The 25,473-nt window shown below is 42.0% G+C and overlaps 1 protein-coding gene across 2 annotated transcripts in view; it reads right to left on the bottom strand.

Moving 5' to 3' along the window:
• Positions 1-23,769, bottom strand: part of FAM169A (family with sequence similarity 169 member A) — a 134,148-nt gene extending 110,379 nt beyond the window's left edge. For both annotated transcript variants that reach the window (XM_079788097.1, XM_079788099.1), the window contains exons 1-2: positions 23,756-23,769; positions 16,020-16,116 (exon numbers count right to left, since the gene is read on the bottom strand). The gene's annotated coding sequence lies outside the window, so the exon portion shown is untranslated. The remainder of the gene's footprint in view (positions 1-16,019; positions 16,117-23,755) is intronic.
• Between the last annotated feature and the right edge of the window lie 1,704 nt (positions 23,770-25,473).

Genomic DNA, 25,473 nt, shown 5'->3' with positions numbered 1-25,473 from the left:
AAATACTACGAACAACTCTATTCCAACAAACTGGACAATCTGGAGGAAATGGACATATTCCTAGAAAAATATAACCTTCCAAAAATCAATCAAGAAGAATCTAAACAGCTCAATAGGCCAATAACTATGGACGAAATTGAAGCAGTCATCAAAAAGCTTCCGGCAAACAAAAGCCCGGGGCCTGATGGCTTCACAGGAGAGTTTTACCAAACATTCAAGGAAGAACTAAAACCTATCCTCCTCAGACTATTCCAAAAAATTCAAGTGGAAGGAACACTTCCAAGCTCCTTCTATGAAGCCAGCATCACCCTAATACCAAAACCAGATAAAGACAACACAATGAAAGAGAATTACAGACCAATATCCCTCATGAACATAGATGCCAAAATCCTCAACAAAATTCTAGCAAATCGGCTCCAGCAGTACATCAGAAAGATCATACACCATGACCAAGTAGGATTTATCCCAGGAATGCAAGGATGGTACAATATCCGCAAATCAATAAACGTGATACATCACATAAACAAATTGAAAGATAAAAATCACATAGTCATATCAATTGATGCAGAAAAAGCATTTGACAAAATCCAACACCCTTTCTTGATAAAAGCTCTCAACAAGGTGGGAATAGATGGCTCATACCTCAACATAATAAAAGCTATATATGATAAACCCACAGCAAACATCATACTCAATGGACAAAAACTAAAGACATTTCCCCTAAGAACAGGAACAAGACAGGGATGCCCACTCTCACCACTCCTGTTTGACATAGTACTGGAAGTATTACCATTGCAATTAGACAAGAAGAAGAAATAAAAGGCATCCAGATTGGAATAGAACAAGTAAAGCTGTCTTTATTTGCAGACGACATGATATTGTACATAAAAAATCCGAAAGACTCCGTCAAAAAACTAATAGACTTAATAAATGAATTCGGCAATGTAGCAGGATACAAAATTAACGCCAAGAAATCTATGGCCTTTCTCTACACCAATAGTGAACTTACAGACAGAGAGACTAAAAAGGCAATCCCATTTACCATCGCGCCAAAAAAATTAAGATACCTAGGAATAAACTTAACTAAGGAGGTAAAAGACCTATACACGGAAAACTACAGGACACTGAAAAAAGAGATAGAGGAAGACGTAAACAGATGGAAGAACATACCATGTTCATGGATTGGTAGAATCAACATCATTAAAATGTCCATACTACCCAAAGCAATCTATAGATTCAATGCACTCCCCATTAAAATACCAACGGCATATTTCACAGACCTTGAAAGAACTCTCCAAAAATTCATCTGGAATAAAAAAAGACCCCAAATAGCCACAGCAATCCTGAGAAAGAAGAATAAAGTAGGAGGGATCTCAATACCAGATTTCAAGCTGTATTACAAAGCCACTGTTCTCAAAACAGCCTGGTACTGGCACAAGAACAGACATATAGATCAATGGAACAGAATAGAGAATCCAGATATTGACCCAAACCACTATGCTCAATTAATATTTGACAAAGGAGGCATGAACATACAATGGAATAAAGACAGTCTCTTCAATAAATGGTGTTGGGAAAATTGGACAGATACATGCAAAAAAATGAAGCTTGATCACCAACTTACGCCATACACAAAAATAAACTCAAAATGGATACAGGACTTAAACATAAGACGGGAAACCATAAAAATACTAGAGCAATCCACAGGCAGCAAAATCTCAGACATATGCCAAAAGAAATTCTTCACTGACACTGCCCCTAGGGCAATGGAAGCTAAAGAGAAAATTAACAAATGGGACTACATCAAAATAAAAAGCTTTTTCACGGCAAAAGAAACCATCAACAAAACAACAAGAAGGCCCACTGCATGGGAGAACATATTTGCAAATGGCATCACTGATAAAGGTTTAATCTCCAACATCTACAGGCAGCTTATACAACTTAATAAAAGGAAGATAAATGATCCAATAAAAAAATGGGCAACAGACCTAAATAGAATCTTTTCAAAAGAAGACAGAAGGAAGGCCAAGAGACACATGAAAACATGCTCAACGTCACTAATTATCCGAGAGATGCAAATCAAAACAACAATGCGGTACCATCTCACACCTGTCAGAATGGCTATCATCAACAAATCAACAAACGACAAGTGTTGGCGAGGATGCGGAGAAAAAGGAACCCTCGTGCACTGCTGGTGGGATTGCAGACTGGTGCAGCCACTGTGGAGAACAGTATGGAGTTTCCTCAAAAAACTGAAAATGGAACTCCCATTTGATCCAGTAATCCCACTCCTGGGAATATATCCGAAGAAACTAGAAACACCAATTAGAAAGGATATATGCACCCCTATGTTCATAGCAGCGCAATTCACCATAGCTAAGATTTGGAAACAGCCTAGGTGCCCGTCAGCAGATGACTGGATCAGAAAACTGTGGTACATCTACACAATGGAATACTATGCTGCCATAAAAAAGAAGGAATTCTCATCATTTGCAGCAACCTGGGAGGAATTGGAGAACATTATGTTAAGTGAAATAAGTCAGTCAATGAAAGAAAAATACCACATGATCTCACTCATTTATGGATAATAAAGAACATTATAAACTTGAACAAAAAGATAGATACAGAGACAGTAAAGCATCAAACAGACTGTCAAATTACAAGGGGAAGGTTAGGGAGAGGTGGGGGAGATAAGAGATCAATCAAAGGACTTGTATGCATGCATATAAGCATAACCAATGGATGCAAAACTCTGGGGGGTGGGGGCATATATGGGAGTGGGGTGTGGGGAGGGCAATGGTAAGATATGTACACATATAATACCTTAATAAAAAAATTGAAAAAAAAAAAGAAGTAAAAACATCCAGTTACAAAAATAAATAAGTCACGGGGATATAATGTACATCACAGAAAATATAGTCAATAATATTGTAATAAATTTGTATGGTGACAGATGCTTACTAGACATATCATGGTGATCACATCATCTATAATAATAAAAGCATAATATGCAATTAGACCAGACAGCCAAACGACCTTCTGGACATCATTCCGGACGTCCTTCTGAACGAAGCCACAGTGGCGGGGTCGAGGCAGAGGCGGTTAGGGGCGATCAGGCAGGCAGGCAGAGTGGTTAGGGGCGATCAGGCAGGCAGGCAGGTGAGCAGTTAGGAGCCAGCAGTCCTGGATTGTGAGAGGGATGTCCGACTGCCGGTTTAGGCCCTATCTGTGGGATTGGGCCTAAACCGGCAGTCGGACATCCCCTGAGGGGTCCCAGATTGCAAGAGGGTGCAGGCCAGGCTGAGGGGCCCTGCCCCCATGCATGTATTTCATGCACTGGGCCTCTAGTATGATATATATAAATGTAGAGTCATGATGTTGTACACCTGAAACTAATATAACATTGTATATCAACTATGTTTTAATAAAAAAAATTTTAAAGTGCTTACATATGCTATTAGACCTACAGGAGATATAAAAGAATAGAAAGTGCATCTGACTGGAGAGATCACACATAATTTCCAACATCTACAGAACAAATCATGGCAATATAGACCTTAGTTGTGTGGCTCTTGTCCACACACATCTTCTTTCTATTAGTTGATGGTTGCCACAGGGAAGCTAAAACAGCTGCCTCTCACTCCCCAGATGCTCTGTTTCTCCTCAACTACCTGTGTAGGGACCCAGGTCTTAGTCCTCCACTGTACCTTCACATCTGGGAGCAATCTGGAATTGCAGAAGCATCCAGAGCCTATATCAAAGGCACTTAAGAGAATCAAGGTATGCAGAGGTGAGGGAATCCTAAATGTAAATGATTCCTTCATGTCCTGTACAGATTGTCTTTCCTTCCCTTCCTCCCTTCCTCTCTCTCTCTCTCTCTCATACATTTACACTGCCTGAACTCCTTCCTCAGAAGCACTGCCGGAAAATGGACAGACATCTGCTGCATTCTAATTCTGGTTGGATTCCTACTTGGTACTTACTGGATTAGGCCGGGGTGGGGAACCTTTTTTTTGCCAAGGGCCATTTGGATATTTATAACATCATTCTTAGGCCATACAAAATTATCAACTTAAAAATTAGCCTGCTATATTTGGTCAAACATTTAATTAACTTGGCAGGGCCAGACCAAATGATTTCGCGGGCCTTATAGGGCCTGCGGGCCAAACATTCCCCACCCCTGGGTTAGAGCATTTGAAAGATCAGGAGAAAATCCTAAACCAGACAGAACCTAGATGCTTATAAGACCCCTCTTGCTTGGTCTTAGAAAGACAGTGACATTTATTAAACAAATATTGGTTGAGTCCCTATGGTGTTGCAAGGCTTTGCATGTAGAGAACATACACTTTTTCTGTTTCAATGATGATTTTTGTTGTGTGATAATTAAAGCCCCACACTGTCTAAGGCAGTATTTCTTCTCTCCCTCTTCTTGATGAAATGGTTTATGCTTGGCTTCATGTGAGCTCCTTATCCAAAGCTGGGCTGACAGGCTTCAGGGACATGTGAGTAACCACCCCATGGCTCCATCTCCCACTTAACACACTGATATGAGGACTCAGATCCAGGAACCCTGGGGCTCTCAGCCCCTATGAAGGTAATTGCTGGGTCCTCAGAGAGCAGGGCTGGCAGCTAAATTGCACACACAGCATGTTGCCTGCAAGAGCTCCTGAGTGCTCTGACAACTCTCTAGTCTTATGATGCCTCTATTCTGCAAAAGGATCATTGCCAAGGTCAGATGACTGGCCTTGTTATCACTCAACAACTCAGCGGCTACACCAGAAATAGACTTCTGCCCAGTACTCCTGACTGCCCTACAGGAGCATAAAACTCTGCAGACCCCTGGGGCAGGAAAAGAGGTCACCCATGGAGTCCTTGCCCCTGATAAGATATAAAAGCTCACCTGGCCCCTGGGGTCATAACGGTCCTTGCAACTTGGGTATGCCATCCTCCTCCTCAAACCCATCTCAGCTCCAAAACTGATCAAAGAAGGCAGTGTCTGTTAAGCAACATTTGCTCTGTCCGAGAGCGGAGTGGTGTTCCAGGAGAGTAATCTAAACCGGGGGCATGCCCTCAGGCTGCAGGAAGAAGGTGACAGATGCTGGCCCACTCCACTTGCTGAATGATCCACAGAGCAATAGCACTGGCCTCAGAAGATGGCTGCCCAGGTGTTGGCTGGCGTAGAGGTACAAAGCAGCGGAGTGGGATAGAGGCTAAGATGCTGCAGGGAGACTCCCTGAGTTCAAATCCCAGCTCTCCAGCTTCTATCACTTATTACCTGTGGGACACTGGGAAATTTACTTCACTGCTTTCTGCCTCCGTTTCTTCATCTGCAAAATGTGGATGATAATAGCACCTACCTCATAGGGGCCATTGTTAGGATAAAATGAGCTGAGATGGGTAACGTACTTAGTACCTTGCATGTAGTAAGTATCACTAACTGTTTACTATCAGGCATTTACTCAAAGAGCTATTAGAGGACCTATTAAAAATCATGGTTATAAACAGTGATTGCTGGTAAATGTTTAACAAACCACTCTATGGGGACAAACCTGGTATTCGTAATGTTTGCTGATTTCCATGGTTTAAATATTCCCACCATGGATGATTTCAAGAACACAGAGTTAGGAAGAAGTGCTGATTGCTCTCAAGAACCTGCACATCACTGGGTATGAAGCCCAGGTAATAACATGAAAGATGCTATGATAGAGGTATTATGTGAAAAATAAGAATGAAATTAGAAATACAAATGAGTCCTGACTATGTAAAAATCAAGTGTGTGCAAAGAAAAAGGTGCCACGAAATACAATAAATACTGACGGTGTTAAGAGTGGTGGGAATGTAATTAATTGCTTTACATATTTTTTGCACTCCTTAAAGTGCTTATGTTATTTTTATAGTGGAAATTTTAAAGTAGAACTAATTAAACACATACACACACACACACCTTTCCGTTATGGAAAATATAAAACATGCACAACAATAGTATAACTTACCAATGATTATCAATGGTTTGCCCATCTTTTTCCATTTTAATTGAATAAAATTTCTTTCACTCCATTTATCCCAAAGGTCATGCCATTTTACCCAAAATATGCCAATATAATACATAGGATATTTTTAAAAAAAAACACAGAAACACCACACCATTATCATGTCTATTATGTTTAATATCATCTAATATTCAGTCCATATTCAGATTTCCCCAGTTGGGAAAGATGTCTTTAATAGCTTCCTTGAATCAAGGTTCAGACACAGAATTGGATTGTTATTCCTTTAAATGTCTTTTATTCCATAACCAATATCCCATCTCTTTCGTGTCAGCAATTCATTGACGAAGCGGATAACCTGTCCTATAAAATGTCCTACATTCTAGATTTGGCTGACTGCTCCCTTATGGTTACCTGTAGTTCCCATATTTCCTGTAAACTGCTGGTTAGATCCAGAGTGAATCAGATAAGACCTGTCATGGGTGGTGCCTGGATTTCCTATTGCATCAGGTTATGACACACATAATGTCTACTTGTGCCACGCTTAGTGATGCTAAGATTGATCTGTTTAGAAGTGTAACATTTAAAAACAAAAATTAAGTAGGAGAATGCACTTAGGCAGAGGATAAGGAAGAACAGGGTCTTTATTAGTCAAGAGAAGGTGCACTGCTGTTTATGTGTCAAAATTGGTGGACAGAAGGGAGCTACGGGCCCTTGACCCCAGGGTTCTCAGCCGGCTACTCTTTTGCAATGGCACAGCCCCTCTGATTGAGTTTGGTGACTCCTGTATCATCAAAAGGAAATATGTTCTTACAAAACTTGGGAAGTTATGACAATTTTAATCGGGCTTGGTGAATATTTTGCAAAAATAGTAACAAATTCTCTGGTTTGAGTCCAACCCAGAATAAACTGATTTCAGCAAAACATTAGACAAGGTCTGTCCTAAACTCCTTTAGCTCCATTGAGTGTTCCTTGCTCATGATAATAACCTAGAACAGCCTCCCTACCCAGGCTCCCACCTCCAATTCATCCTTCATGCCGTGGCTACCAGACTTCTAAAGTGCAAATCAGACCAGTCCCCTGTCCTGGCTAGACTTTTCCACACCTTTCTGTGGCCTGCTGGAAAAACTTAAAACTCTTTCATTTGTTACTTACATTCCTTTATCATCTAGCCTGTGCCCACCTCCCTGCCTTCTTACTCATACTTCTTTTCCTTTTCTCCGTATGTCATGACTTCATCCAGTGCTCTGAGTAGACTCAACCCCATGTTATTCTTCGGATGCTATGCTCCTTCGAAACTCTGGGTCTTGGATGTGATCCCCCCTTTCCTTTTGTCTGCTTGGCAGTTTTCCACCATCCTTGAGACTCCTGTGCCTGGAAATTGCAGTAGTCCCTTGTAGATCTTCCATTTTTATTGTTTTCAAATTTTCTTCTGGGTTGTTTTCTTTAATGATAACTAAATAGAATAACCCTCTTGGTGGAAGGAGCTGTGGAACCAGTGGGAAGCACCTGTGCATGACTTTCACGCCCATTCCTGCCACCAGCTCAAGCTGCTTCCGTCCCGTGACTTCCTGCCTCTTTGGATGGAGTCGCTACAAGGTGGGATTAAACACCAGAAGATCACCTTTTCCCTTCAATCTTGGTAGCAAGACTTTGACCACATCTGAAATTACGGGTTGTATGTGAAATTCGTTGGGGTACGTGCTGCTGCCTAGAGATCATATCAGTGCCCGTGTACAAAGCTTGAGGACCTATGGTAGAGGCTAGGAATGTGGCTAGACTCCAACTCTGACCCTACTTCCAGGCATATTTCCACTCCCATGAGCGTCCACCACCCCTTGGCCACTACCCTCGAGGGCATCCACAGCAGGAGGGCTGGAACTCGTCAAGAAGGCGCTGCGGCCCAGGTGCCCATGTAGCGTGGCGAAGTGGGCACTGCCATCGTTCACCAGTCACAGGATATTTATTACATAGAAGGAGAACACAGATAAGTGGCTGGAGTGATACACATGAAGAATTAAAAATAATTCATTGATTTGAATAATTAATTCATTAATTGATAATGCAGAAAATGTGTTAATTATCCATTTGCTAGAATCATTTTCAGAAAGCAGAGAATCATTTAAGGAGATGAAACTAAGGCAGGAACATTTAAAGAAGAATTGCAAGACTGGGCGTTATAATCAGAGAGAGCTGTCCCGGGAGATTTAGCTCAGAGAAAGGAAGACCTGCCTATCTGGGGACTAGCACAAAGGGAGCGTTTAGCAAAGGGAAATTTAGAAAGAAACGTTTATTTCCCTTAATTTCCCTTAGGCAGACCTGTAAAGTATTACAGTTTTGTGTGCAAGGTGGACTGAGCCTTGAGAAGACACAAAACACAACACCAGCATCTGGTTACCATGCTTGGCAGGTCAGAAAATGGCTGTCGATGTCACCTGAAGGGCCAATGTGGCTGCTTCAGATGATAAAACTCTCACCGTGCCTGGCCCCTCTATGATTTGATTTCTGATTCCCTAGCCTGAGAAGAGCCTCCCAGGATGGAGGGCTGTGAATCATTTGGCTGCACAGCTTCCTGTCTACCCTCTTCCCAGTTCATTGATTGGCCTGAGTGCTTAGCCTGACATTCCCACTGAGACAACTGTGCAAGTGCTGCTCTTTACTCTCCTGCTCTTTCAGACACAAGTGCACTCACTCAGTTCTAAAAAATGAGCTCTGCCCGACCGGCATGGCTTAGTGGTTGAGCATCAGCCTATGAACCAGGAGATCATGGTCCAATTCCCAGTCAGGGCATAGGCCCAGGTTGTGGGCTCGATCCCTAGTAGGGGTGTGCAGGAGGCAGCCAATCAATGATTCTCTCTCATCATGATGTTTCTCTCTCTCTCTCTCCCTCTTCTTTCCTCTCTGAAATCAATAAAAAAATAAAAGATGAGCTCCAAGAGTCATAGCACGAATCTAATCCAGCGATTTTCAACCTTTTTCATTTCATGGCACACATGAACTAATTACCAAAATTCTGCACCACACCAATAAATATATCTTTTGTTGATCTGACAAAAAAAAGTATAATTTTTATTTATTCACACTGGACAGCTATTGTTGTGTTGGCTGTTGTCATTTTTTTATTTGACAATAAAGGGAAAAGAGGTCAGTGTCCCTGACTAAATAGTCAGATATTGCATGTTTTAAAAATTCTTACAGCATACCCGTTGAAAATCACTGATCTAGTCTATTGATTGTGATTTTCTGATTACCTTTTCTGAGAAGACATGTTACTGTGTTGCAAGGTGTGGAAGCTGCTGATCATTGCAGGAAACAGAAGTTGCAATAATCTATCCGCCCAGAGTGAGGTACCATGTTGTGGGGAGCAGTGCCTACCACCTCCCCAGCCTTCCTGCTATCGGTGGCCTGCCCATTTTGGGTTTTGGCTACTACCAAATGTGCATGTGCTTACTGCATCATGCCTGAAGCACTTAAAGAAGTGACAAGGCAGGGGAGAAGAAGAAAGGTGGGATTGCTCACTCATGGTCTCCACCAGCATCCTCCAAATCTTCCTGGAACAAACGTTTAATTTCTATAAACACTTGTTTTTTGCTATGTAAATGTGGCTACAAAATAAATCCCTCAACACCTCTTCCAACCATAAATACTTCCTGGAACAAAATCCTGAATCAGGGGGCAAACTGACATAGCATTCTTTCCCAAGAGAAGTCTTATGAACCAGCATAGTATGTTGGCATCAATGTATATACCAATATCTGTTTTTTTCCTATTCCAGGCATATAAAAGAATACACTTCTCAGTCTCCTTGCAGTTGGACAGGGCAGAGTGACTAGTTGTACTGGCCAATGTATCGACCCACTTCATTTCCAGGCTGAAACAGTGAAATGCCCAGATTCTTGTTCCAGTGAGGCAATTGTGGAGAAAGCCTTATGCTGAGATGAGAGGCCCACAAAACTGAAGCAGCCTGGATAACTCAGTTACCATGCAGAGGACAACTGCCCTAGAGAGGTACCTGGGCCCACAAAGGACTTTGCATGGAAAGAGAAATAAACTTTTGTTATATTCAGCCTCTAAGATTTGGGGGGTTGTTACTGCAGCATAACTTAACCCATCCTTACTAATATAAGAAGTAATGTTCCATAGAGCAACTTAATTTTCTTCTGATCCTATCCTTCTCCTCTTTTAGTCAAATACTATCTTCCAAGCTACACCTCTCTCTTCCAGTTCTGTCCAGTCCAAGCCCACTGCCTCTCCCAGGCCTTTCTTCCACAGCCAAACCATGCTTAGACCCTGTTCAGTGTAGAGTTCATGCTTAACCACTCAAACCTGAGGACACTGCAGACCCAAGAAGCTTTTCTCTGCCACATTAGCCTAAACAGGAAATACTGCTGAAAATTTACATGAAACAAAAAATTTTAAGCCCCATGGAGAATTAGTTTTGTGGACGAAAGGGGCCACATGCTAACCTGACAAGCTCAGGGAAGGCCTGTATGACGGTCTTGCAAACTCAAAGAGCTAAAGTAACCACAAAGGATGGTCTGAAATTAAACTTTAACTAAAAGCAGTTACAGCAGGTAGTCACCTCTTAGGCTGGTATCTTCACTGACAGGTCAACCTTTACCTTAACTGAGCCTATCTGTCTTTTTGCATCTATGATAACATCCTTTAAATATCTGGGTGTTAACATAAAAACATTCAAATCTGTAAAGAATTTTTGTGAGTTTATTTGAGCCAAACTGTCACACATGCCAGGAAGCAGAACCTCAACGGATTGAGATAATGCTTCCGAGAATGGCGGGTTACATCTATATTTATACATTGCAATCAAAGGAAGGGACATAGGAGGGTTACATGAAATCCATTGGTGATAGACTAGAGAGGCGGGAGAAAGCAAAGCAGGGAAAACCCCTGAGATTGGATAAAAAGTAAAATGATAGACACATACTTAGGTGGGTGCAGGAACAATTAATATACAATGAAGGAATTTGTGGTATCTGTCCTAGTGCCCAGGCACATTAGGTTGTGCCCCAAGGGGTCCAGGAAAAGGGAAGTTACAAGTTACCCAGACATTTCAAAGGAATGTTATTGTAGATGCAAAAAGACAGATAGGCTCGGTTAAGGTAAAGGTTGACCTTGTCAGTGAAGATACCAGCCTAGGAGGTGACTACCCACCATAACTGCTTTTAGTTAAAGTTTAATTTCAGACCATCCTTTGTGGTTACTTTAGGTCTCTGAGTTTGCAAGACCGTCATACAGGCCTTCCCTGAGCTTGTCAGGTTAGCATGTGGCCCCTTTCGTCCACATGGGTAACTTGTAACTTGCCCTTTTCCGGACCCCTTGGGGCACAACCTAACATGCCTGGGCACCAGGACAGATACCACAAATTCCTTCATTATTATTATTATCATGTTCATTGTTGACTGTTAACTATCCTGCACCCACCTAAGTATGTGTCTACCATTTTACTTTTTATCCAATCCCAGGCCCCCTTCCCCTCCTCGCTTTGCTTTCTCCCGCCTCTCTGGTCTATCACCAATGGATTTCATGTAACCCACCTATGTCCCTTCCTTTGATTGCAATGTATAAAAATAGATGTAACCCGCCATTCTCAAGAGCACTATCCCAATCTGTTGAGATACTGCTTCCTGGCAACTGTCGACAGTTTTGGCTCAAATAAAGTCACAAAAATACTTTACAGGTTCGAATGTTTTTACATTAACAGTTTTATTTACCAGAGAAGAGGGAATACTTGACTCTCTTCACTGAATAGGTATCTTTAACTGGCTCAATTGTGAAGGAGGTCAAGTCTATTTTTACTAGGTGAAGATAAGAACTACTCTCCCCTTTTCCCTGACACCTAGAAGTCAATCGTAGGGCTAAAAATGTTGGTGTAAAACTCATGATTGCCTTTTCTTTTTCTGCAAAGTTAACATCTAAGTGCCCAGAGGCTCTGCTACTGACCGAAACTTGTACTGCCAAGCATTTGCACAGAAATGGCCAAATAAAATGTATCCTTGGCCTAGAAGCCAGGCTTGCTGTCTTGTGACCTGCTCTATCAGTCTGTCCGAAACTCCCACTCCCAGGCCACCACCGCTGGGAAGAATGCTAGGAACTAGCTGGATCTTCCTTCTCTCTAATTACCTCTGACCTGAGCCCAACAAGATAAGCAAAACAATGGATCCTTAGATGTGCTTTCAGAAATCTAACAAGGTGACTTTTGAAGTTAGTGAAGTAGATGTTACTTGGATGCTATGTCCACTTGTTATTTTAACTTAATTAGAAGGAAATAACAGAAAATCTCCTTGGCTAAATATGTTAGAGCTTCAAAGACCGCCCTGAGGTGTAAAGTAGCCCTTAGAAAGCACCAGAATGTTATCCCCCCACCCTTACCCTGGGTACACAAGAGTCTTTATCAGCTACAGAGAGGTTGGAAAGCAGCTAATGTCAGAAAAGCCTCTGTGGATTGTGTGCAGGCAAAGAGGTGCCAGGGCAGACACAAAGCTGATCTTACCTTCTATAGAAAACTTGCCTGAGTGGCATACCCTATTAGTTACCTATCCAGTATCCTATGTCCCATTCCCTTCCCTTCTTCAAGCCTTTTGGGGTAGCAATGTTTGGTGCTAAATCCTACCTAAATATAAGCCAATCATGAAATACTGTTTCCTGTTTTCTCAGACTCACTTGCAGAAAAGTATGGCCTCATTATGGCCAATGAGATATAAGGGTAAGTTTGCTAGGGGAACTTTTGGGAAAATATTTTTCATTTGTAATGAAATGGGCAAACATGGCTGAGATTAAATCCTGTATTAAATGTAAAGATAATGCTTAGTGATATAGGAGCCATTTTGTGATCATTAGGCCCCATGAGGGAGAGTTTCGAGAGAAAGACTAAGATGCTAGGGACATCCTCCCTCACCCCCGGACTTCTGGCTATATGGAGTAACAGGGATCAGATTTATCCTTTAACCTGAAATGAACATCATAAAATAAGAAAAAAAATGAAATGACAGATATCAAGACACTAGAACATCAGGTAATGAAAAATAGTGATATATAAGATGCTTGGGAAAAAAACAACACTGAGTCCTATGATTACTCCAGATTACTTGCTGGACAGAGTTCCCAGGCTGGGAAGCAGGGAGGGGAATCCAGGCAGAGCCCAGCACTCTCTGAGCTGAGGTGATAGAGCCACGTGTCTGAGGAGACCACACAGATAGAGTTTGTAGAACAGAGTACCAGAGGAGAGAGAGCTACACACAGAGAGAAATTCAGAGACCTGCAGAGGGTCCTCCTTGAGTTTCAGCCAAGTACTGGTCAGCACATGAATTTATGAAAATTACTTAGGGCCAAGAAAAGAAAATTAGAAAGGAGTTTGAACTGAATAAAAAAAATTACAACATATTAAATGTTATGGGGTGCCACAAAGGCAATACTTAGGGGGAAAATCATTAGCACTAAACATCTATATTAGCAAAGATGAGAGATCTTTGGTATAAGCTTTCATCTTAAAAAATTAGAAAAAGAGCCAATGAAACCCAAAGTAAACAGAAGAAAGGAAATAATAATAATCATCTAAGCAGAACTCAATGAAATAGAAAACAGAAAAAAAAATAGAGAAGATCAATGAAACCAAAAGCCAGCTCTTTGGGAAGAACAAGATAATTAATAAATCCTATTAAGGAGAAAAAGAAAGAAGACACATTATTAATACCAGGAATAATAGAAGTAATATCACTATGGATTCTAAGATAATAAAGGAATATTATTAATACTTTTATACAATAAATTTGATAGCTTAGATGAAATAAAAAAATTCTTTGAAAGACACAAATTGCCAAAGCTCACTAAAAAAAAAAAAATAATAATAATAATAATAATAAGTAACCTGAGTAGCTCTTTGTCTATTGAAGAAATTAATTTGAAGTTAAACATATCCCAATAAATAAAACTTCAGTCCAGATAGCTTTACTCACAAATTCTACCCAATATTTAAGAAAGAAATAATTCCAATCCTACAGAAATGCTTTCTCCAAAATGTGAAGATGAGGAAAATCCTTCCTAACTCATCCTATATGGCCATCATTATTCTGAGACAAAAGTCAGCCAAAGACATCGCAAGGAAAGAGATGCCCATTATCCCTCACAAATATAGATGCTAAAATCTAAACAGATAATAGACATGAGATTGGTTTAATATTTGAAAAATCTATCAATGTAATTCACTATATAAACAAACTAAAAACAAAACAACTCTATATAATCATCTCAATAAATGCAGAAAAAAACACTTAACAAAATTCACCATCTAGTCCTCATAAACTCTCAGCAAACTAGGAATAGAAGGAATTTTCCTTAACTTGATAAAATTCATTTATAAGAATTTACAGCTAACTTCATAATGATGAAAGACTGAGTGCTTTCCTCTTAAGATCAGGAACAAGACAAGGATGACCATTCTCAACACCTCTCTTCAACATTGCTTTTAAAGTTCCAGCCAGTGCAATCAGGCAACAACAAACAGACAAACATAAAAAGCATCCAGATTGAAAAGAAATAAATTAAAATGTCTATTCACTGACAATATGATCTGTAGAAAGTCCAGTGAAATCTATAAAAAAGCTGTTAGAATTAATAAGTGATTTTGGCATGGTTGAAGACATGCACAACATATAAAAAAAATCAATTGTATTTCTCTATACTAGCAATGTGCACTCAGATATTTAACAATTTTAAAACAATACCAATTACAATAGCATAAAATCTATGAAATGTTTAAGGATAAATCTAACAGAAATGTTCAACATCTATATACTGCAAACATTATTGAAAGAAAAATTAAGAGATGCCAAATAAATGGACAGAAACTGCGCTCATGGGTCTGAAGATTCAATTCAATATAGTTGCAACACCATTCCTCCCCAATCTATAGATTTGACGAATCTCAACTAAAACACCAGAAGGCTTTTATATAGAAATTGACTAAATGATTCTAAAATTCATATTGTAATGCCACCCACCACTCCCAAACAGCCAACCATCTTTGAAAAAAAATTGTAGGACATATATTACCCAATTTCAAATCTCATAAAGTTATAATAATCAAGACAGGGTGGCACAAAATTCCACCTGAGGTAAAATAAGACAAATGAATAGCTCACCAAGTCGATAAATGGAACAGAATGGGAAGACCAGAAATGAACCCATACATATATTGACAACTTATTTTTCACAAAATTACAAAAGGAATTTAGTAGAGATAGTCTTTTCAACAAATGATATTTGAACAACTGAATATCCATATACAAAAAAAAGTGATTTATACTTGATACCATATACAAAATTTAACTCAACATGGGTCATAGACCTAAATGTAAAATCTAAAACATTTTTTAAATCCTCACAGAGGATATATTTTTATTGATTTGAGAGAGAGAGGAAAGGAAAGAGCAAGAGAGAGGAACATCAATGTGACAGAGAAACATTGATCAGTTCCCTCACACACACTCCTGACTGCGGATCAAACCCCCCAAACTTTCGGGACATGGGATGATGTTCCAACCAGCCAAGCCACTGGCCAGGCTTTAACAATTTGTTTTTAAAGCTTCTAGAAGAAAATGTAAAAAAACCTTTGTGACTTTAGGCTACACCGAGATTTCTTAGACACAATACTAAAAGCATAGCCCATCAAATAACTGACAAGTTGAATTTTATCAAGATAAAAAACATCTGCTGTTTGAAAGACACTGTCAAGAGAATGAGTAGACAAGCCACCTACTGGAAGAAAATATTTGCAAATAATGTATCTGATCCAAGGCGTTTCCAGGATACATAAAGAATTGTCTAAACTTGATAATGGGGAAACAAACAACCCAATAAAGCAATGGACAACATTTTGGACAGACACTTCTCCAAGAAAATGTATGTAAATAAGCACATAAAGAAAAATCATCAGGAAGCACAAATTAAAACAATATGATACCACTATAGACATATTAGAATGATTAAAGGAAAAAAAGGGGGGAAATGACATACCAAGTGTTGACAGGAATGCAGGAAAACTGGAACTCTCCGATGCTGCTGGTGGGAATGCAAAATGGTGCAACCATGTTGGAAACAGTTCGGCAGTTTCCTTAAAAAAACAAAACGTTTATTTACCAGATGCTCAAGCCATTCCATCCCCAGGATACATACCAAAGAGAAAAGGAAATATATGTCCATACAGAGATTTTTTTAAAAAAATATATTTTATTGATTTTTTACAGGGAGGAAGGGAGAGGGACAGAGAGCTAGAAACATCGATGAGAGAGAAACATCGACCAGCCGCCTCCTGCACACCCCCCACCGGGGATGTGCCTGCAACCAATGTACATGCCCTTGACCGGAATCGAACCTGGGACCTTTCAGTCCACAGACCGACGCTCTATCCACTGAGCCAAACCGGTTTTGGCCATACAGAGATTTTTACACACAAATGTTTATAGCAACTTTAGTCATAATAGTAAAAAACTGGAAACAACCCAAATGCCCTTCAATATGTGGATGGGTAACCTGTGAGATAGCCCTACAGTGGAATACTACTTACTAATAAAAAGGAATAAACTATTGATACATGCTACATCATGGGTGAATCTCAAAGTAATTATACTGAGTGAAAAAAAAACGAGACAAAATGAGTATATACTACTGATTCTATTTATACAAAAACCTGGAAAATGCAACTATACTAGTAGTGACAGGAAGCAGGTCAGTGGTTGCCTGAGGAGCGTGGAGAGAGATGGGAAGGATGGTAAAGGGGAATGAGAGAACCTTTGAGGGTGACGGACATGTTCACTGTCTTGAAGGTTGTGATGGTTTCACGGGTATGTACAAATGTCAAAATTCACCACACTGTACACTCTAATTATGTGAAGTTTAGTTGGTGTCCATTATACCTCTATAAAATCTGTAAAAAATAAAAAATGCTCTCTCTCACATTGTTGAACCACTTAACCAGTGGGCTAGCTTTCTATCTCAAATACTTGATTATGGAAAAAAAAATCTAATAATGACACCACAGGAAGTTATTTTTCCCCATATTTGCAGCTGGAAACAAAATGTACTGCTACCTCTATCCGATACCTTGGCTTACACAATAAAATCACAGAAAATTTAAGCCTGAGGGGGCCTTGGGAATTAGCTGTTCAAAGGCTCCTCCACCGACCTACCACTTTCTCCTTCTTCCTTTTAACAGATCAGGAAACAGAAACCCAGACAAGTGGAGGGATCGCCCAGTCTGTTAGGAGGCCCAGCACGAGACCCCCAGTGTCCTGACTCCAGAGCAAGGCTCTTCCCAGAGTGGCCTACTGCACTCTGCCATTTCGATGTTCAATGTTCAATATTTCCTTAAACCAACCAGGAGAAAAAATGCAGAGTGGAATCTTATGCTTACAAGTATAATTACCGAGAGGAGCGACTGCATGCTTTATAAATGAGGCAACAGAGCCTTGTAGTGCAGGAGAGAAAGGTGATATTTTCCCCTGGAGGCACAAAGCAAACATTAAACACCGGTCTCTTGAGGCAAGCACAGGAAAGCGATACCTCCTGCCCTAAATAATTCTCCAAGGCAGACTCACTTCCAGGAGTTCGCCTCCGCCTCTGTCCACTGCTCCTGCCAGCACCCGAGCCTGGAACAGCATCAGCCATTTCAATCCTGATGCTTCCAGGGGTAATTGGGACTTAAAGCTGAAGGGTAAAAATGCAGTCACTTGGGACATATTTTTAAATGGCATGTCTATTTGTGTGTGTGACAAAACTACATTTATTTTAGGTTGGGCTTAGTCATGAAGAGCTGGAGGTTTCTTTTATTCTGTAAAAGGTTCTCATCTTTGAGCAAAGGCCAAACAATGAACATTCCATCTGAGGTGAAATGAGAAAATGAAAGCCTCACCAAGCCGTGGGTGACTGAAACCCTCACTGGCCCCCACGCCTACGTGCCAAACAACAGGCTGCAGCTTCCATCGGGGTGGCTGTTTAACTTGATTTTTCTAGAGCCTGGCACCAGCACGTACACCTTACGGAACTGTCAGATGAAGGAGGCTGATGTCTACTCTTCTTCCTCTGCGGGGGCCACGGGGGATGTGGGAAAGTCAAAGCAACTTAGGGAAAAGCTGCGGATGTGATGAGATTTTGAAAAAGGTGAATGAACTATGAGATGAAAGGAATTGAAATCGCTCAGCCTCATTGACAAGTTAAGAGGATATTATTTTCCAGCCTTTCTGTCCAGAGTCTGCTAGAATTGTTCATGACATTCATTACCTCACCTGGCAGACAGTGGTATTTGCCTCTCCGATAGAGCCAGTCCCGTTTCTTCCCCACTAACAGGACCACAGTTTTGTTTACAAGGGGCAGTGTGCCCAGCAAAATTCCTTTTCCTCCTTCCCTGCGGCAAAGGGTGGCCACTGCCACTCATCTGATCGATGGGCCAGAAGCTAAGAGTTTCTGGGAAAGCTTCCCTTTCCTCCCCCCTCTCCCCGCACCCCCCACCCCCGCGTCTTCCTGAACCCCTCCTCCACACCTTCTTCTTTTCTGTCACGTGGACAGGAGGCCTGGAGGTGCATCAGCCACCTGGAATATAGGTAACAAGCAGGAGGAAGACATACCAAGCAACCACCTACATTCCTAAAATTCTGCTTGTTTCTCAGGCATCTCTGTCACACATGTCCAGAAGGGAACTCAGGATCTTAAGAATATTCTACCTTAAAAATATTCTATTTTGAAGCATCGAACAGACTGTCCGACCTATGAGGGAAGGCGGCGGGTGAGGGGGTAAGAGATCAACCAAAGGACTTGTATACATGCATATGAGCATAACCAATGGACACAGACGTGGGGGGGGGGGAAGGGGGGGAAGTGGGGGAGAAGAGGGCATGTGCTGGGGGGGTGGGGGTGGCCGGGGAGAGGTCAATGGGGGGAAAAAGAGACTTATGTAATACTTTAAACAATACAGAATTTAAATACAAAAAATAATAATATTCTATTTTGGTAAATGGCATAAAAATCTTGGAAGCTATGCCCTCACTCCTAAGTCCCCACAATACTACCAACCAAATATTTCCATACAGACCCCTTGCATTCCCTTTTTTCTTATTGTAGCAAAATACACATGATAAAACTTATCATTTTATTGTGTAAATTTGGTGACAGAACACTCATAATGTGTACAAACATCACCACTCTCTTGTTCTAAAATATTTTTATCACCCGGAAAGAAAACCTGATGCCTATTAAGCAGTATTTACTATTCTTCCCTACTCCTGCCTCCTGGTAACCACTATTTTTGTCTGTCTCTATGAATTTGTCTGTGCTGGTTATTTCACATAAACAAATTCACATACTATGTGGCTTTTTCTGCCCGGCTTCTTTCACATAATGTGATATTTTCAAGGTGTATTCGTGTTGTAGCATGTATTAGTACTTCATTCCCTTTTATGGCTGGATAATATTCCATTATGTGGATATACCACATTTAGTTTATCTATTTATCAGTTGAGAGATATTTAGTTGTTTCTACCTTTTGGCTACTGGGAATAGTGTTGCTATGAACATTTGTGTACACGTTTTTGTTTGAACACTTTTTTTTTTAACATTTTTGGGGGGGATACTTATGAGTGTGTGTAATTGCTGGGCCATATGGTAGTCTATATTTAACTTGAGGAAATGCCCAAAATTTTCAACAGCAGCTTTACAGTTTTATATTCCCACCCAAAATTGGAGGGTTTGAATTTCTCTGCATCCTCATCACCCTTGTCATTGTGTTTTAATTGTAGCCATCCTAATGAGTGTGAAGTGGTATCTCACGGTGGTCCTGACTTGGATTTCCCTAGGGACTAATGACATTGAGCATGTTTTCAAGAGCTTGTTGTTCATTTTTATACCTTCTTTGGAGAAATATCTACTCACATATTTTGTCCATTGTTTAACTGACTGTTTGGTTTCTTGTTGCTGAGCTGGAGTAGTTCTTTATGTGTTCTGGATATTAGAGTCTGATATCAGATATATGATTTGCAAATATTTTTTTTCCTTCTGTGGGTTATCTTTTTGCTCTCTTGGTAGTGTCCTTTGATGCACAAAATTTTTCATTTTGAGGAAATCCAATTTGTCTATTTTTTTCTTTTGTTGCATATACTTTTGTCATCTTGCATTCATGTTTATTTATTTATTTTTAAAATATATTTTTATTGATTTCAGAGAGGAAGGGAGAGGGAGAGAGAGATAGAAACATCAATGATGAGAGAGAATCATTGGCCCTGACTGGTTTAGCTCAGTAGATAGAGCATCGGCCTGTGAACTCAAGGGACCCAGGTTTGATTCCGGTTAAGGGCATGTACCTTGGTTGTGGACACATCCCCAGTAGGAGGTGTGTAAGAGGCAGCTGATCGATGTTTCTCTCTCATTGATGTTTCTAACTCTCTATCCCTCTCCCTTCCTCTCTGTAAAAAATCAATAAAATGTATTTTTTTTTAAAGAGAGAGAATCATTGATTGGCTGCCTCCTGCACGCCCCCTATTGGCTGCCTCCTGCACAACCCGGGCATGTGCCCCTGACTAGAATTGAACCTGGGACCCTTCAGTCCCCAGGCTGACACTCTATCCACTGAGCCAAGCCAGCCAGGGCTTGCATTCATGTTTAATTCATTTGCAGAGCAGAATAATTTAAGTACGTATCCCTGATTATCACTCCCCTGCTTACCACCTCCAATACTTTCCCATTGCACTTAAAATAAAGTCTAAAATCCTCTCCATGGTCTACAAGGCTCTGCATAATTTAGCCCCCATCTTTCTCTTTAGTCTCATTTCCCTCACTTTCTTTGTTCTTAGTTTCTCAAGTATGTCCAGCTCTCATTAATCCCAGGACCTTCTTACATGTCATGGTTCCTGCCTGGAAGGGTCGTCCTCACCTCCTCTGTGTTTAGCTCATTTCAATTCATCCTTGAGGTTAAGTGTCACCTCCTTAGGAGCCTTCCTTAACCCCTGGCCCCGAACTCCTTCCAGCTTGTGAGAGGTGGACTTTTACAAGCTGGATGTTAACCAGCCATTATTAGAAATTAAATTATAAAAACACAATTAAACACAGTACACAAAAACAAATGTAATTATCACTGACACTCATTACATCCTAATTATTTTATTACATTGTCCAATTATCCATGCTCTTGAGGCCATGTGTAAGCACAATGTCCTGGTCTGCTACTGTGCATCTCAGAGCAGCTCTTGCTTTGCTGACAGAGATACAATCAGCCATGGTGGAGTACTGAGCGAAGGCCACACAGGGTGTTTTTGAGCAGGTGTTACCGTTCTCCAGCACACCACCATCACGTCTCCCATTACAGGCTGGCTCAGCACCCTGAACTTTTCGGTTTGTTTTTTCCATGCTTGTAATCTTTCATTATTTGAAATAGTGTTGCATGTCTGGTTTCTCACCAGAAGGTGACGTTTATGAGGGGGGCACTGGGGCACTTGTTGCTCCCTATTGATCTTCGTATTCCCAGCACCTAGCGCCGTTCTTAGCGCACGATAAATTCCTAGCAATTTTGTTGTCAGATTGTCAACAAGGCCCGAGAAACAACCTCCAACATGTTAAATATAGATGGATTGATGGCAGGGATTCTAGGAGAGTCTGGAATTTTCCATTTCACTGACTGGGCTATCTTGAGGGTTTAAATATTGATGATCATTTAATTATGTTCTAATGTTTACCGGGCTTAAACATTTCTCTGATGCATTTTCAATCAAGGGATGGCCAAAGGCGATGTTCACCTTGGCTCTCTGTACAGGCAAACCCTGCGCATCGGTTTCCCAATGTGGGTTTGCAGCTGTAGAGCTCCGACTCTGCCTCCATCTCCACACGGTGTTCTTTCTTCCCTTGCGTTTTCTCACGGGTCCTTTTTTAAGGCCGTCAGTCATGTTTGATTAAGGGCCCACCCTGCTCCAGGACGACCTCATCTTAACTCATATCAACAATGACCCTATTTCCAAATAAGGTCACACTCTGAGGTACTGGGGGTTAGGACCTTAACATGTCTTCTTTGGAGACACAGTTCAACCCATAACATCCTGCACGCATTTCCCATTTCGCACAGTGTGTGTCCAGTGCGTTACAATCAACTGGAGCCAGCCGGTTGCAGCTGGTCTATGCAGCTTCATGGGACCCGTCTATGGGGCAGGCTCTTTACTTCCTCTTCCTCTCAGAGGAGGGAGTCCCAGGACCTCAACATGACCCCACGTCCAAATACAATCATGATGCTTTTTTGAGGATTTAGAGAAAACAACCCCAGGACATAACTGCCAGGGCTTGGTGCTGGCCTCAAGGCACACAGGCGCACTGTGCAGCTGTTGGCTGGGACATCTGAGAAGAGGGAGTGGTATCTGTACCAACCCTACAGAAGCATGACAGTGATCACACCCCTCAGGACGCCACCCGTGGGTGACACAGGAGTCGGGAGAGCGAGGCCAGCTCTCCCCAGAAGGCGTTTCTCTACAGAAGCAGATTGCGTTTCTACATCCCTCCGGGGATAGTTGCCTTCAGTAAGCATCGATACAGATTTAGTGATTGTAGAGCTAGAAAGGTCCACATAAGTTATGTGAACCACTTTTACTTTATAAACCAGGCCCAGAGAAGTGGCCCAGTGCCCAGGGTCACCGCGTTAGAGTGTGGGCTCCCTCCTGGTTGGGTGCTCAGGCCCGGGCTCTGCCTGCAGCTCGCAGTGTGAGGTCCAGGGCGGCAATGACCAGATCTTCCCTCTGTTCAAACAAAAGGTTCAAATCCAAGGCCAAGGGTGGCCCTGGCTGGTGTGGCTCAGTTCGTTGGAGCATGGTCCCGTCCACCAAAAGGTCACAGGTTTAATTCCCAGTCAGGGCACATACCCAGGTTGGGGGTTCGATCCCCGGTCAGGGTGTTTATGGGTGGCAACCAATCGATGTTTCTCTCTCACATGGATGTTTCTCTTTCTCCATCCTCTCACCTTCCTCTCTCTCTAAAAATCAATAAAAATATCCTCTGGTGAGGATTTAAAAAAAAACCCCAAAAAACTAAGGGAGGACTATAGAGAGTGGCCAAAGGGGCAGAGGACCTCATTAATTCCTTATTATACTGTACTTCAAAGAGTATCATTTAGCATGTTATTTAGAATTATGAAGTCAAATATAAAAAAATGCAATGAAAAGATTTGTAAATGGTTGTTTCTTAGTAGTGGGAATTCTTCAATCAGGAAGGCGTTGGGGAGGTGACCACTATTTTTTGTTTTAACCCTGTACTTCTATTTGATTTTTTGAAACTTTATTCATGTATTACACAGCCTACTAAGTTCACAAACACCAAACACATCCCTGGCCCACATTCTTCCCTGTTCGCGCAGTGGGTAAGAGCGAGGCTGCTCTATGAGGCCAGAGGGGCAGCTCAGGTCCAGAGCCTGGCCTGCCAGCCCTGCAGGTCTGGACCTGACATCAAAGGGATGCCCACCCCCTGAAAACTAGAGCGCCCCGTGTAACATACGAGACTGTGCCAGAGGTCAATTCTAGTTACCCTGAGAAAGATAACTGTCAAGGATGATTGGAAACTATGGTAGCAAGTATGCACATTGCCTTCTTCATAGAGAAACATACTCGAGAAGACTTACATGGAGAAGTCTCATTACATTCAGAGGGCTGCTTGATAAAGAGGGAATCCAAGGGAAGGGCCTTATACAGGCCTCAGAAATACTTCAGTCAGACCACGATGGCCGGGTGACTCACCCTGCTCCTTTAACAGCTACCAGAGACCAGCAAGCTCTTTCTGTCAAGGGCAAGATAGCTATGTCCTCAGCCTTGTCGACTCAGCTGTTACAGAGCAGCCTGGGTGGCCCGTGAGGGAGCTGTGCCTCCGGCAGAACTTGACCTGGATACCTGCAGACCAGGGCGTAGCTAGCACTGTCTGCCAGACGGGCTGGGAGGCTGACAAGGACCGACTCTCCCTTCTCTAACTTTCTCCATTTCAGTCATTTTTTATAATGTCTTTGAACTCTGAGAAAAACGGACCCGATGTTAGTCCTAAAGGATAGCACCTGCGTTAGGTAAATGGAAACGTCTTAAAGCCAACAGCTGAGCAGCTCCAAGCCAGCCTGCGTGCAAATCCTTCGGGGTGTTTTTCAGAGAGGCCGAGGGGCACACCCATGAGGAATGTGCGTTCCTGGGCCTTTCGGAGAGAGCAGACATTCCTTTCTTCCTCCCCGAGCTTCTGTGGTTTTGGTCGTTCTTGTTACATCCTCTTGGTCTTGTCTTAAATGGTATCTTTTTGAGATACAGCACTATAAGCTCCCTGTGGACATGCAGCTTTCCTCTGAAAAGCATTGGCTGTTGTTTGTGATCGTTGGGAGAAAAAGACGGCCCGTATCCCGTGTGAACTAGTGTTGAGCTGGAACCTACAAAACGTACAACCGATGAACAGCATTCGCAGAGAGGAGCGATTCGGGCTCCGTCTGCAGGGAAAGAGCCCAGCGCACTCTGAACGGTGCCAGGCCAACGCTTGCTAAGATGCTTCCTACTCTCAGCCGCGGCCTCAGGAGAGGGCGAGGTGCTATTACTGTCTGATAAAGCCATTGTCCTTCTCCCCTCAGAGTCACGGAGTCCAAAACGTAACGTCAGAGAAATGGCATGGGGCCAGGTAATTCAGGAATGGGAACTGCTCGCTTTTCCTAATCCCCAGTATTAATTGCACAAACCTTTGCCTGGGGTGTTATCCTGGGGTTACCCAGGCTGTGTTTTGAGCCAGTGACTCCCTTTTAGAAATTCATATTCTATTGACCCAGAGGACTGGCTTCTCATGGCTCTCTGGCCCAATGAGACTTGTAAATCTGAAGGGATTTAGATCATTCATGTACTCACTAACCAACCAGGTGCTCTGCGAAAAGAAAAGGTATTCATTTAAGAAATATCTATTTTTGTAATCACTGTGTGCTGGGCATTGTTCTAAGTGGTAGGAACTTTGTTGTTAAAACAAAATCCATGCCTCACTCTAATGGAATGTAAATCATCTGGGACACAGTGAGGGAACACACAGAATAAACAAATACATAATGAGCCAGGAAGCGGTAAGAGCTATTAAGAAAAATAATGTAGAACAAAGGGATAGAGACTTCCAGATTTGGGAGGGATCGGTGTGTTCGTGAGGTGGGATGGTCAGGGGAACCTTCTTGGAAGCAGTGATATTTGAGCAAAGACGTCAGTGCGAGAGAGGAAGCCGTGTGGGTAGAGGGAGGAGCGTTGCAGGCAAAGGGAACAGGGACTGAAAAGGCCCCGGGGGCTGGTCCATCTCAACTGCAGCCTCGGGATCCCACTTACAAAGGCCCCGGAGCGGTGACGTGGAGATGCAGGTGCCGTTAGCAGAAGTTACTGCTTACGGCTCCTGAGGACAGTGGGCTGCCTGGGGAAGAAACAGATCTGGTCAGGAAGCAGGAGTGGAGAGAAGGGATGCC

Source organism: Cnephaeus nilssonii (assembly GCF_951640355.1).
Source record: "Cnephaeus nilssonii genome assembly, chromosome: 2".
Lineage (NCBI taxonomy): Eukaryota > Metazoa > Chordata > Mammalia > Chiroptera > Vespertilionidae > Cnephaeus > Cnephaeus nilssonii.
Note: the sequence above shows the minus strand (reverse complement) of the source record. Positions and strands in the feature narration are given on the sequence as shown.